Source organism: Pseudochaenichthys georgianus, chromosome 20 (assembly GCF_902827115.2).
Source record: "Pseudochaenichthys georgianus chromosome 20, fPseGeo1.2, whole genome shotgun sequence".
NCBI classification, from domain to species: domain Eukaryota; kingdom Metazoa; phylum Chordata; class Actinopteri; order Perciformes; family Channichthyidae; genus Pseudochaenichthys; species Pseudochaenichthys georgianus.
In genome coordinates, this window is record NC_047522.1 from 2342119 (window position 1) to 2356298 (window position 14180).

A 14180-nucleotide genomic window follows, 5' to 3' on the forward strand; every position below is an offset into this window, starting at 1 on the left:
TGTTTTATTTTGTAACCCTTTGGGGGAGAGATTTAAATTTAGTTTTTCTCCAGTTGCTGATTTATTGTGATTACAGCGGCACTGGATAGTTGTGCGCCACCTTTGGGTTGTACTCTGAATCATTGTGTTGGTGAATAGTTGCTCACTACAGAAACAGAAGAACTGTGCAAAGAACGCATCTCTGAGGAGGGTTTGACATTTTGCTTGTACCTCGTTGCCAAGGCAACAGTGGTGTGAAGAGGAACTGTAATTTTTGGGGATTCCTGCTGTGCAGAGGACAACGTGTGTCTGCTGATTGTACCACATTGATCCAGAGGTTCCTTCCCCCTCAGGACATCCCAGTGCAAAACAAGAGTTTCATTGATCCAATTGACTACAGCTGCAGAAGACAATACATCACTGACTGTTCACATTATGACAAGATCTTGAGACAGGCTTGTCTCAGATTGTTCAGACCCTGAAGAAATTATGCGATGATTTGACAGCATAACTGTGCAAGAGTTTTCCAGAGGGTGGTGTACAACAATGGGTTTAGTGTTTGAGAAGGGAGGCTGATTGTTTAAACGATGGTCTGGAATACTGAAAATATTAAAGTTTGGCAAACAAGACATCTGATTATTAGGTCACACATAATAATCTAGACATATACACTAACTATGAGTAAAGGGATGAATGGATTTCATATCCTAGGGAGGGTTAGTTATGTTGCGAATACTTCGCAGGGTGTTTGCTAATGTATTTTGAAGAACAAATAACAAGGACACAAGTCCAATTTTGTTTTTAGATTAAATTGTCCATTACCAAAACTGTTCACCTTGTGTCTAGATTTGGACTTTGATGGTAAGGGAGTATTTAGGCTTATTTTTATACATCTGACATTTGAAAATATGTTGGCTATTCACTAGATAGACATTGGTTAAGAACTTTTCTGAAGATTGAATATTTGTTCCATTTCTAAATATTCCTATTTAAAAAGTAATTTTAGAGTAAAGAAGGCTGATGCTGAAATGGGAAATAATGTGGGGCCTTCAATCACCCATTGAAATGGTGTATTTTATTGCCGACCAATAGGGAGGAGGGGTCACTCGACCCACCCTGCAGTGGCTTTTAAAATCTTACTTGCAGCTTCACAGGAAGCGCACGGCACCAGATTATGTGTTTAGAAGACTAGCGTCACCACCTCCTAATGGACATTCATTTAGTTAGTAATTAACTGACATTTAGAGATGTAAAAAACATACCTACCATGAGGGATAATTCCTAAGTTCAGCTACAAACCATTGATGAAATTACTTCTGTTTTTAGGTCCTTGATAGAGGAAGGAGTGATTGTTACATGTTCAGACACCCAGGGTTCCACGCACGGTTAAAGACGTTAACATTGTTTTTTTAGGTATACCAGAATTGAAGATGCATGAGTATAATGATCAATGAAGAGCTACACAGGTCCTAGTAGAGGTTTGACTCAAGATAATAATTGTGTGCACAAGTTTCTGAAATAGATATATTGGACATTTTGATGTGGATTATATGTTGATGAACTACAGTGGTGTACAATGGGGAAGTGACATTTTTTGGCTAGACACTTTTCAGGGAATGTGGGAAACAGCTGTTCCAATGAAAGGTTAGAGATATCTTGAACATTCTAGTTGTAATTGTGAATTAATAAATGATGGCGCTCCATATATACAGATTTTTATAGACAACGGATACTGGCCTATGCTGAAACATCAAAGTCTCTGCAGAGCACGACACATGGCCAAAAAGACTGAGACCAACTGACCTTTGACCCTGACCGACAGGGTAACTTGAGAAGGCACTGTCAATGACTGACTCTGAGGTGAACCTGACCAAACCTGACTTTACAACCTGTGAGTGTATGTCTGCATCTGATCAGTGCAACTGCATGATTTAAAACAATGACTAATCAAGCATGTTTTTGGACTAACACATTATTTTGGGGCTCTGTGGGAAATCAGAGGTTTCCCACATTCCTCAAAAGGGGAAACCGTACAGGTGACCAGTTTCTAACCTACTTGATGATATTTCACTCCCACAGGAGGTGGCAGTTTGCAGAATGTGAAACTCAAACTAAAACATGAAGATTCTGTTTCTTTTAGGACTGAAAGATGGAGAGAAATACTTCATTTCACTGAGGTGTTTACTGTGGAAATGATGGATGTACATTTGGGGAAAATGTTTGGTATTTTCTTATAATCCATTATGACCTGAAGGTTTTCTTTCCATACAGGATTTTGGTTACACATGAGTTAATGTGTAAAAAGGGGGAGTGTAAACTTCACAATGTACATTTTTCATTTAGGGACTGAAAGGAACCTGCTGCCCCAACTCCATTGTTCAATCTGACCATTGATTGACAGTTTTAGAATTGACCTGCTCCATATCTGGGGATAAGATACGGTTTGATGAATGTTGACATGTCTCTAATATTGATTGAGTTATAGCAGGTAACACAGATGCAGAATCAGTGGCCAAGGGGCTACCAGAGAGATGTAAGTCCAGAAGGGAATACTGAAGAAGTTGACCTGTGAGTAATGTTTCAACTAATGTTTCAACAGGTATTAAAGTAACTGAGGTTTGAAATGTAGAAAGAACATATTTACAGTTAAAGCTAAAACATAGTAATGTAATGAGACAACATCATGTAACTAGCCTGGTAAATAAGTAAAAGCCATAGACTTTATTGTTTAGGTGATTATGGGGATATACATTTCATCTACATTTATAATAGAAAGACATTTGATGACAGTTTGTTGGAATTCTGTATTCATTTTTTCAGCGGGATAATATCTAAGCACTGACAGGTAAAAGCAGTATCCCCAGGAAATCATTCACTTTGTTAGTATTGTGATGTTGGTTGTTTTTGAATCCATAACATTAGTGTGTTTCTTTACCAGAAACATTAGCAGTTCAAATCATATTTCGATTTTTAATGGGATCTCAAGGATTTCATTTAAAAATAAACACAGATGCTTGTCAGAAATTCAGAGCTATTGAAATATGTTATTTAGTTTACCTAAAGATGTTGGGGTTCTTATTTAGTTGTCACAGTCCAAGTTTTAAGATTCTGAAGCTGTACAATTAATTTAGAAAACCTGTTCACAGACGTCTGTTGTTTTAAGACACCCCACCAACAGGCTCCAAGTGGCCTATGCAGTGGTGGGTCAAACAGCCGAGGGCCCCGGAGCGTAGGCTTGAGGGATTTGTATGTGTGTAGGCGGGCTGATGATTCACCACCAGGAGACTGCTTCTTAGCACTCAGCTGCCCCCTCATGGTTCCTTCACTGCCATGGAAAGTGATGTTCTGTTCCCAAAGATTTCAAGTACTTTGGGTCTCAGTTTCTGATAGATTTATACAATATTGGGGGACAGACACAGTAGATATGTTTCAAAATGAATTGTGTAAGTTTATCTCTTGAGAATGAGATAAAAAGGGGGATTGAAAATTATTATCATCTGATATTTAAGAAGTGTGTTACATTTGAAATGGCAGAAAGTCTTGTTGCAATTTCCAGATATTAAAAGAGGTCCCTTGAGTTTATCTGGTAATTATCAATAGTAGCAGTTATGTGAATACTGTTCAAACAATACCTGTGTTTGTGTTTTTTATTGATTTCTCTGTTTTATCCTTTCATAAATGTGAGGACTAAAATGGCTATAAACATTCTGGGCTGGTTGGAAGTAAACAGGGTTTTATTGCTCTGTGGGGGAGGTGTAGGTATGCAGGACAGGGGGCTAGATATATGAGAGTATAGATCTCTAGCATGTCATGTTTCAGGGAAGTCTACATATCTTGAATAGTATATGTGTTGGTTTAATTACTTTGTATTAATAATAAGCAGTCTGTGTAACCAGAAGTTGGAGATATGAGAGATGAAATCTTTGTTATCTTTGTGAGCAAGGAAATATCCTTTAAGACACAACTGAGGTCTCTGGAATGTGGGGGGGGATGTGTGTGTGGAGGCTGAGTTAACTCCACCCCTTCCTGTGTGTTGGCATGAAAGCCTGTTCATCTTTTTGTTCGCCCTCTCTTCTCGCGCTGCTCAGACCGGAGGGTCTTGCAGCACGTGAACTAGGGCAGGGGTAGGCATACTCCTAACATTACGGATATGATATGATATGGCTTTGTATGGTATGGTAATGTATTGCATTATTACCTTTTATAATTAAAACAGATTGTTGTTTAACCCTCGTCCTGGTTGTTTTGAGTGTTCCTTCTTTTGAAGCAAACTCATGGGATCGGCGCGGAGAAGTCAATCAATCAATCAATCAATGTTTATTTATATAGCCCAATATCACAAATGTTACATTTGTCTCAGTGGTCTTCACAGTGTGTACAGAATATCAGTATGACAATACGACACCCTCTGTCCTTAGACCCTCACATCGTACAAGGAAAAACTTCCAAAGAAAACCCAGTTTAAAGGGAAAAATGGGAGAAACCTCAGGGAGAGCAACAGAGGAGGGATCCCTCTCCCAGGACGGACAGATGTGCAATAGATGCCGTGTGTAAATTGAAAAGATAATACATTTGCAACATAGGTAGTCCAAATGTTTGGAAATGCATTTGTGTATAATAGGAAGATTAATCCACGAGGATATCCATCCAGGACCTATGATCCAGGACCACAGCCACGACTCAAGATCCAGCGCTCGCGATCCAGGACACAGGACCGCAGGATCATCCATGACTCCGGATCCCAGCGTATATAGACACCAAAAAGAAAGACATTTGGGGAAGCTGGGTTAATCGGAACATGAGTGTACACAGGTATAGACAGAGAGAAGGAAGAAGTAAGATGTCCCCCGACAAACTAGGGGCTGAATCTAATCAGCCCTAACTATAAGCTTTATCAAAAAGGAAGGTCTTAAGCGCACTCTTAAAAACGGATAGGGTGTCTGCCGCCCGAACACAAACTGGAAGCTGATTCCACAAATGTGGAGCTTGATAAGAAAAGGCTCTGGCTCCCATTGTACTTTTAAAGATTCTAGGATCAACCAACAACCCTGCATTCTTGGAACGCAATGCCCTAGTAGGACAGTAGGGTATAATGAGTTCTTTAAGGTAAGATGGCGCCTGCCCATTAAGGGCTTTGTAGGCGAGAAGAAGAATTTTAAATTCTATCCTGTGTTCTATAGGGAGCCAGTGTAAGGCAGCCAGAACAGGAGTAATGTGGTCCCTTTTCCTAACTCTGGTTAGTACACGAGCCGCAGCATTTTGAATCAGCTGAAGCGACTTGATTGACTTCTTGGTACTCCCTGATAATAAAGAGTTACAATAATCCAGCCTAGAAGTAACAAATGCATGGACTAGTTTCTCTGCATCGTTTTGAGGCAAGATATGCCTGATTTTTGCAATGTTACGTAGATGGAAGTAGGCGGTCCTTGAAATTGATTTTATGTGGGCGTTAAAGGATAAATCCTGATCAAATATAACACCAAGATTCCTTACAGTCTCACTGGAGGCCAAATTAATGCCATCCATAGTTAGTATGTCTTTAGATAATTTGTTTCGTAGATTCTTCGGGCCAAGTACAATAACTTCAGTTTTGGTCGTGTTTAACATCAAAAAGTTTAAAGAGCTTACGAAATGAAGGACAATACTGTTCTTATTACGATAATATATATACTATTATTAATGGGAAATCATGTCATTCATGACAATATGCCCGCAGTATTTATAAATCGTGGTTTATTACAACTTTCCATGCTCACTTCCGATGTTACACGACCGCTCCGAACAAAACAGCTTTCGCCGGTTAGTGACGTCACGCACGTCACGAGTAGAACACCTGTTGAATAATACACTACCTCTGTGGCTGATGTCGGACTCTGGAGACAGAATCGAGTGACAGACAAGACTCATTTGGCGGAGATCCGATGCGGCAACAGAACACAGACTGGTATACATTTGACTTTAATTCATAGAGATTCTCAATAAATAGTAAATAAATAATAATACATCGTAATGTAGCAGGCAAACTTGGCTCAGGCAACAGAACAGAGACTGGCATATACATTTGACTAAAATTCAGAGATTCTCAAAAAATAGTAAATAAATAATAATGACTCTGCTGAAATAACCAGTTTAGATACATATAGCTGGTCAGGCTGTTGTAAATTGACCAGCCAGTATATATTAGGCTGGAATGGTTGGCTGGAGAGGGGTTTTGGACACTTCAGCTGGCCAGGATGGCTGGTTTATCCATCTATCACCAGCTTATGTTTAATAATAGTATTAAATATACCCTGCTGGGAGCTTACCAGGATTCCAGGTGACCAGCATACATTAAATACTGGTATGATTATTTAAACAAGAGAACATAAATATATTACAAAGATTCATTGTGTCATGTATTCTGGTATCTACAAAATAAAGACATTGTATAGTGTTCACAATAGTATTTTAATTTAATAAATAGCTAGTTAATATAATAAAATACACAGTAACAATACAATAATTATACAAATAACAACCAACCTGCAAATCAACCTACACATCAAAATAAATATATTATCTAAAACCGGTGCATTTGATTTAAAATAAAAGTAATACATAGAATTCAATATTTAAATGGTAACAAAAACCGTAACACTATGTATGATAAGAACAAGGCAACAAAGAAAGTGTTTGTTGTTTTTCCTTGTTCATGTCTATAATGTTTCCCGTTGTGTAGCGTCCAGCCTTTCCCAATCTGACCTGCACTTCTGTCTGTTGAAGCCACTTCTTGAAGCAAACTGAAAAGAAATGTACAGATATAAGTACACTGTAAAAAGAAAACTTAATATTTACGTTAACATTTGGGCTGCTGTGGTTGCCAGAACAGTTAAAGTATAATACATTACAAATTACAGTTGGTTGGCATAGAGTCTAGACGTTACAGTCAACAATTGCTTATGGTGAATTACAATGGCAAAAACAAATAGAGCTAGTGTACACGGTGCAGCTGTATTATCTGGGAAATAGAAGAATCGGATCAGGATTCGGTATTGGCAGACAATCAATATCAAATGAATCGGATCATTATTAGCATCTGATCACCTTTGTCGACTTGCAGCCTAAATACAAAGATAACTCCACTCCTCTCCTACCACTCTTACCTCTAATAAGCCTTGGTAGAACTAGTGTCCGAGTCATAGGGTCCAGAGGCCTGTACTACGAAGCCGGTTCAACCTAACCTGGATATGTTTGAGTTAGCCGGTTGGCCTAATCCAAAACATACGTGCTCTTGCTAAACGGTCCTACGACGCGGGTTATCAAGTGGATCGCTCAAGCCAGCCGTGTCCTATCTAGTTAGGTGCGCGTTCACATGAAAGGGGTGGTATCTGGAGCATTCGACCAATCACAAAACATGGAGAAGCGTACCGACAGCGCAGCGTCATACTTCCTGAATGAAAAGTGCACTTTAATACTAGTCAAATATGAAGAAGTTAAACTTTAAACATCCATGACTTAAACACTTGATCAGGATCAAAGCCACAGAGCTGCACCTGCAAGGTGAACACAGCTGGGAACAGAACAAGTGTTTGAATGCGTACATTAACAGGTTTATGATATCACTGCCCCGTCTAAAACACGATCTGTGTTGCTTAAAATAATACTTCTGCATACAGTATGTGACACTGAGTGTTGCACGGCCAGATACGGCTCAGCTGACTCAGATCAGGAGATATATGATATATTATGAAGTGATATGCCGCGGACTGTACTTAATGTACTCTGATCCGGTTACTTATGTTGTGGCCGATATTTAAGTAAGCTTTCTTAACGCTAATGTTATAATAGTCAGATTGCTCTGAAGATGGAGGTGATATTCTATTAATGTTCACGTTCACACAGTCGGTGATTTCTGCCGGCCGTCTTTCCTGCGACGGCAGCTTTTCTGTATTTCCTTTCTCCTGTAATATGACTTGATCGCTTTAAACTCCGCACACTGAGCTCTGATTGGTCAGCAGGCAGTGCTTTCACTGAGTTGAGCTCTTAGCCTGCAACCTAACCTGCTCCGGGGCAGTTTAGCCGTTCAGCATAAGTTACCATGGAGATCTAGCCCGCTAAAAAGAGAACCAGCTTCGTAGGACCGGAAAGCCGGAGTTTTCCCTGAAGTTAGCCGCGAAGAGAACATCCTGCTTCGTAGTACAGGCCTCAGGACTGACTGAAGACATGTGGAACAGAGGACAGGCATGGTTCCATGTACAGGAAACTGGAACTTTGAACAGGTGTTTTCATCTTTTCTGCCTGAAGATTCACAAGTTCTTGATCAGGTGTTTGATGTGGGCTGGCATGATCCTTTCTGCAGCGATAAATAAAGAAAACAAAGATTTTTTTTTTAATAATGGTAATGATGGTAACAACAATAATATTAGTATAATTATGTATATAGCTAGCACTTACACAATTGCAAAGTGATTCTCACAACAAAAATAAAGAACAAAACAATATCAACAATAAAAAACAAATTATTACAGGAATGTTGAGACAAATAAATGTTTTTTTCAGGAAATGACCTTCCAAAGGCTAAATTCAAACTCAATACCATAAATAACTGGGTACCAAAGTGCTTTACCTGATAGAACACGCTCCACACGGAGCAGCAACCATCCGGCTCGGCCTTTTGCTGCATATCATCTCCTCCCTCTATCTCTCTCTCCCCAGTAGATCTCTACTATCCAATAAAACAGAAATTCCCCAAAAAAATCATATTAAAAAAGTTAAAAACAATGACTTGCTGTTGGCATTGAAATGGATTAGAATCTCACCTTTTTCCTGGATGTCAGGAAGGCCATGGAGTCGTTCCCTTCAAGTCCGCAACCAGTCATAGGAGTTCAAATGCAAAGCCTGAATGATGACAAGAGCGAGAGATATACATTTTACAATTATATTTTTAATTCATACCAGAGCAGTGTGTACAGGCCCTGTACGACATGCAAAGAACAGATCAAATCCCCTGACAGACTCACACACTTTGGTGATGTCCTCATCTGATAATGTTTAATTTTTTAGCAGCAAAGTAACATGTATGTCAGACCCAACTCATTTACAGTATGTTTTGCATCTCCTCAACAATGGTCTGTATAGTTGAGTAGAAAAAAACTGTCCCTACAATTTCAGGTAGATTAACACACATTTGTAAGAAAAGTTTACAATGAAGCACAAAATCCCTCTTTGTATTAAGCGAGCTGCCACAGAAAGTGCAGCTTAACATGCTAACCTTTGGTGAGCTACAGTAAAGCTAACTTCATGCTCAACACAAAACCTTTAACGTGCATTACATTGACGATTTTAAACACAACTTAACTTTCTCTACTTGTAAGATAACGTTTAGTTAACTTACCCTTAAATAACTACATCACGTTTTTCAGTGGAAACACAAACTGCAGAAAACGTTAGCTGCTAACTGTTGTTAGCTAAGACAGCTAGCTCTTAAGGGAAGTAACATAGCCTCATGGCAAACGTAAGGTTGAGTTAACGTAACGTTGTAAGAAAGCAAAACGAACCTTCGAGAAAGCGTTTACTCTCTCTCCTTAGCGGGCATTGTTGATTGTTCGAAACACGATCTCTCGATGTGCTGCCCCACACATCGTCGGTTTCATCGACCCCGGGTTACCTGGTCTAGCAAACGTCCGCCTCGTACGACGCACTTGTTTTGTCCATATACGCAACATTTGATCATTTTTTGGCCACAAAAACATCCCATAACCAGATGTTGAGACGGCCCCACATCCCCATACAACATATCGCTTGCCAATTATTCTTGGCGTCTTATTGCTGTGCATCCTTTGTCGTAATATTTGGCCCTTCAATGCATTCAAACGGGACTGAGCTCAGCTGTGTTCCACTCATGACGTCACCGCCGGAAATGGCCGAAGTTGATGTTTCCGGCGCAACGAACGATTGTTACTAACTGACAACTTTTGTATGCTGTTATAATCGTGATTTATTAAAAATAGATCAATAATAAAAAAATCATATGGCACATTCCACAATACAAATGCAACCTCTATCATATACTAAGCCCACTAACAGGTGCTAAAAGCATTTCGTAAGCTCTTTAAGGTCATCCACGTTTTTAAGTCCTTAAGGCAGTCTTGAATTTTATTTAGATGATTAATTTCATCAGGCTTGATTGATAAATATAGTTGAGTATCATCCGCATAACAATGAAAGTTTACAGAATGATTCCTTATAATATTGCCTAACGGAAGCATATATAATGTGAACAAAATAGGTCCGAGCACTGAGCCCTGTGGCACTCCATGGCTAACTTTGGTTTGCGTGGAAGATTCATCGTTAACACGTACAAACTGAGAGCGTTCAGATAGATAGGACCTAAACCAGCCTAAAGCAGTTCCCTGTATGCCAACTAAGTGCTCTAGTCTTTGCAATAGGATATCATGGTCGATAGTATCAAATGCAACACTAAGATCGAGCAAAACAAGAATAGAGACAAGTCCCTTGTCTGAGGCTATTAGAATATCATTTGTGACTTTAACCAGAGCTGTCTCTGTGCTATGATGTGTTCTAAAGCCAGACTGAAAATCTTCAAATAAATCATTGTTTTTTAAGTAATCACACAACTGTTTTGCGACCGCTTTCTCAAGAATTTTTGAGAGGAACGGAAGATTAGAAATAGGTCTATAGTTGGCTAAAACCTCTGGATCGAGGTTGTGCTTTTTAAGAAGCGGTTTTATCACTGCTACTTTGAATGATTGTGGAACATAGCCTGATAATAAAGACATATTCATATTCATAATAAAGAAGTGCTAATTAATGGAAAAACTTCCTTCAACAGCTTAGTTGGAATTGGGTCTAACATGCACGTTGATGGTTTAGAAGAGAGAATCATTGAATGTAATTGTTCAAGGTTAATGGCTGAAAAGCATTCTAGTTTACTATCTAGTGTAATATTAGAACTTACGATTCCGGGAGCCGTTGATAACGCTATACTGGTCGAAGGCAAGAGGTCATTAATTTTGTTTCTAAGAGTAACAATGTTATCGTTAAAAAAGCACATAAAATCATTACTACTGAGTGCTAAGGGAATAGAAGGCTCAATCGAGCTGTGGCTCTCTGTCAGCCTGGCTACAGTGCTGAAAAGAAATCTTGCATTATTCTTATTCTCATCTATTAATGAAGAGTAGTAGGCTGCTCTCGCTTTACGCAGTGCTTTCTTATATTCATTGAGAGTAATATGCCAAATTAAACGAGATTCTTCAAGTTTAGTGGAACGCCATATCCTTTCAAGTTGTCTAGACTTTTGCTTTATTTTGCGGGTTTCGGCATTATGCCATGGAGCTAATCTATGTTGTTTTATTTTCTTCTTTTTCAAAGGAGCAACAGAGTCTAATTTTATTCGCAGCGCATCTATAGCACTATCAACAACATGATCAATTTGGGGTGGTGTACATTTTGTATAAGTTTCCTCCCCTACATGCAGACATGCTATCGAGTTAAGTATTGGTTGAATCTCTTCCTTAAATGTGGCTATAGCACTAACAGATAGGTTTCTGCTGCAAGAGCTTTTGACTAATGCTTTGTAGTCTAGTAACAGTACTTCCTAAGTTACTAAGAAATGGTCCGATAAAGCAGGATTATGCGGTTCGACTAATAGTTGCTCAATTTCAATACCATAAGTCAGAACAAGGTCGAGAGTGTGATTATAACAGTGGGTTGGTTTATTTACACTCTGACAGAAACCAACAGAATCTAATATAGAGTTAAATGCAACAGTAAGGCTATTTTTATCATCGTCAACATGAATATTAAAGTCACCTACGATAATTACTTTGTCTGTTTTAAGAACCAAAGTTGATAAAAACTCAGAGAATTCTGATAAGAATTCTGAATAAGGACCTGGTGCACGATACACTGTAACAAATAAGATTGGCTGCAAAGTTTTCCAGGTCGGATGCGTAAGACTAAAAACGAGGCTTTCAAAAGAGGTATAATTACATTTTGGTTTAGTATTGATAAGTAAACTTGAGTCAAAGATTGCTGCAACTCCACCTCCTCGGCCCGTGCCTCGAGCAATATGAGTGTTGACATGGCTGGGTGGAGTGGCCTCATTTATGCTGACATATTCTTCATGTCTCAACCAAGTTTCAGTGAGACAGCATATATCAATATTATAATCTGATATTAAATTATTTACCAATATTGCTTTAGATGCTAGAGATCTTATGTTTAAGAGACCACATTTAATCTTCCTGTTTTGTTGCACTGTAGTAGTTGTTACATTTACTTTTATTAGGTTATTATGTATGACACCTCTATTAGGTTTTACCTTAAATTGTCCTTGGGCAGACACACACACCGCTAATATTGGGTATTTTATTGGGTTCGGGATTCCTATGGGTGACTGCCTAGGAGAGAGCGCAGAGAAGCGTGTAAGACTGCGACTCTGCCTCCTGGTCTCAACTCCAGTTCGTCATGGATTAAGTCCACAAAGCCCTGAAATGTTTGCCGAAATGAGATCTGCACCTTTCAAAGTAGGGTGAATGCCGTCTCTCTTAATCAGACCAGGTTTTCCCCAGAAGGCTGTCCAATTATTTACGAAGCCCACATTGTTTGCTGGGCACCACCAAGACAACCAGCGCTGAAATGATGACATGCGGCTATACATGTCATCATTGATCAGATTGGGGAGGGGACCAGAGAAGATTACGGTGTCCGACATTGTTTTAGCATAACTACACACCGACTCCACATTAAGTTTGGTGCATTCTGATTGGCGTAAACGAACATCATTACCACCGACGTGAATAACAATCCTACTGTATTTACGTTTATCTTTAGCCAGCAGTTTAAGATGCGTCTCAACGTCGCCCGCTCTGGCCCCCGGAATGCATGTGACTGTGGAGGCTTCGGTCTCTAAATTCACGTGTCTCATAATAGAGCTACCAATAACCAGAGTTGGCTTCTCAGCGGGTGTCTCGCTGAGTGGGGAATATCTGTTAGATACGTGAACGGGTTGGTGGGGACCTGCGGGTTTCGCGTTATGCCCCTTCTGAACAGTCACCCAGCCTCCCTGCTGCTCGGGAGTTGCCGTTGGACGGCTAAGAGGAGCTACATTTTGCCGGTCCGCACATGCTAACATGGGCTTTACTTTAGCTGAGTTACTTTCTAAGATGCGGAGCCGGGCTTCTATGGCTATGATTCCCGCCTCCAACCTAACAACTATACTACATTTAACACATGTATCCTTACCAGTAAGGGAGGCCGGGAAGTAACCAAACATGAGACAGGAAGAGCAGGAAATAGCACCAGAAAGGTGGGGAAAGAGCCATGGCTAGCTATCAAGCTAAAGTAGCTACCGTTAGCAAACCCGAAAAGAGTCAAAGAAGAAGTCAAACCTTCTCCTTCACTACGTGATATAAACAAACAACAAATAGCGTGTGCGTTAGCTTCACCTTAGCATGTGTTCTTTGCAGGTGTGTGTTGAGGTTTGACGTGGTGTTCACAGCCGTGGATAACAGCTTCTGGCCTGGACACAGTTTGCACCTCACCGTCACATTCCTGTCTATTATTCGGACGAACTCAAAATAATGGGCATACCTCCACCCCTCGTAAGTTATCGCTGACTCAGCCATGTTTATGCAGCACTGCACGTGGAGATGTGGACGCGCAAGTCGTGCAGATTACGTACATATAAACCTACAAAGTACTGATATAGTAAATTAAATCATTATTTTTGTGTAGTTGTATATTGCAATAATAACATATAGTTGTCACAAAATCCCACGGCACACCCGGACTTGACTCAAGGCACACCAGTGTGCCGCGGCACACCGTTTGGGAACCACTGGCCTATTGTATAATAACTGTGTGATTTATATTGCTTTTCAAATAGGCCGCCCATTTACACGGCTCTTCCCGTCAAGAATATGAATAGAACTTAGTTAGATAATCACACACGTCTCCCCGTCCCGAAAATGATAAATAAAATAAAAAGAGGAAACAATTTTCAAGTTCAGTTTTCAACGTTTTATTTAAAATAACTGACATAACAGACACCATAGATATTTCGGGATCTGTTTTTCGGGGGCTCCTCAGTCTCTCATTTACCCGGCTCCTGATCTTATGTCAATGTTCAGATTTGGGAACCAATTGGAAACATAGGACTCAATCTTTTTCAACCTCTTGACGGGAAAAAAGGAAGGTGT

The 14180-nt window shown here is 39.8% G+C and overlaps 1 long non-coding RNA gene across 1 annotated transcript; it reads right to left on the bottom strand.

The window, feature by feature from the left end:
• Window positions 1-6412: 6412 nt before the first annotated feature.
• Window positions 6413-7593, bottom strand: LOC139435877 (uncharacterized). Its single transcript, XR_011645087.1, has 2 exons — window positions 7122-7593; window positions 6413-6758 (listed from the first exon to the last, which is right to left on the bottom strand). It is a non-coding gene; the product is annotated as an uncharacterized lncRNA (long non-coding RNA).
• Window positions 7594-14180: the final 6587 nt, after the last annotated feature.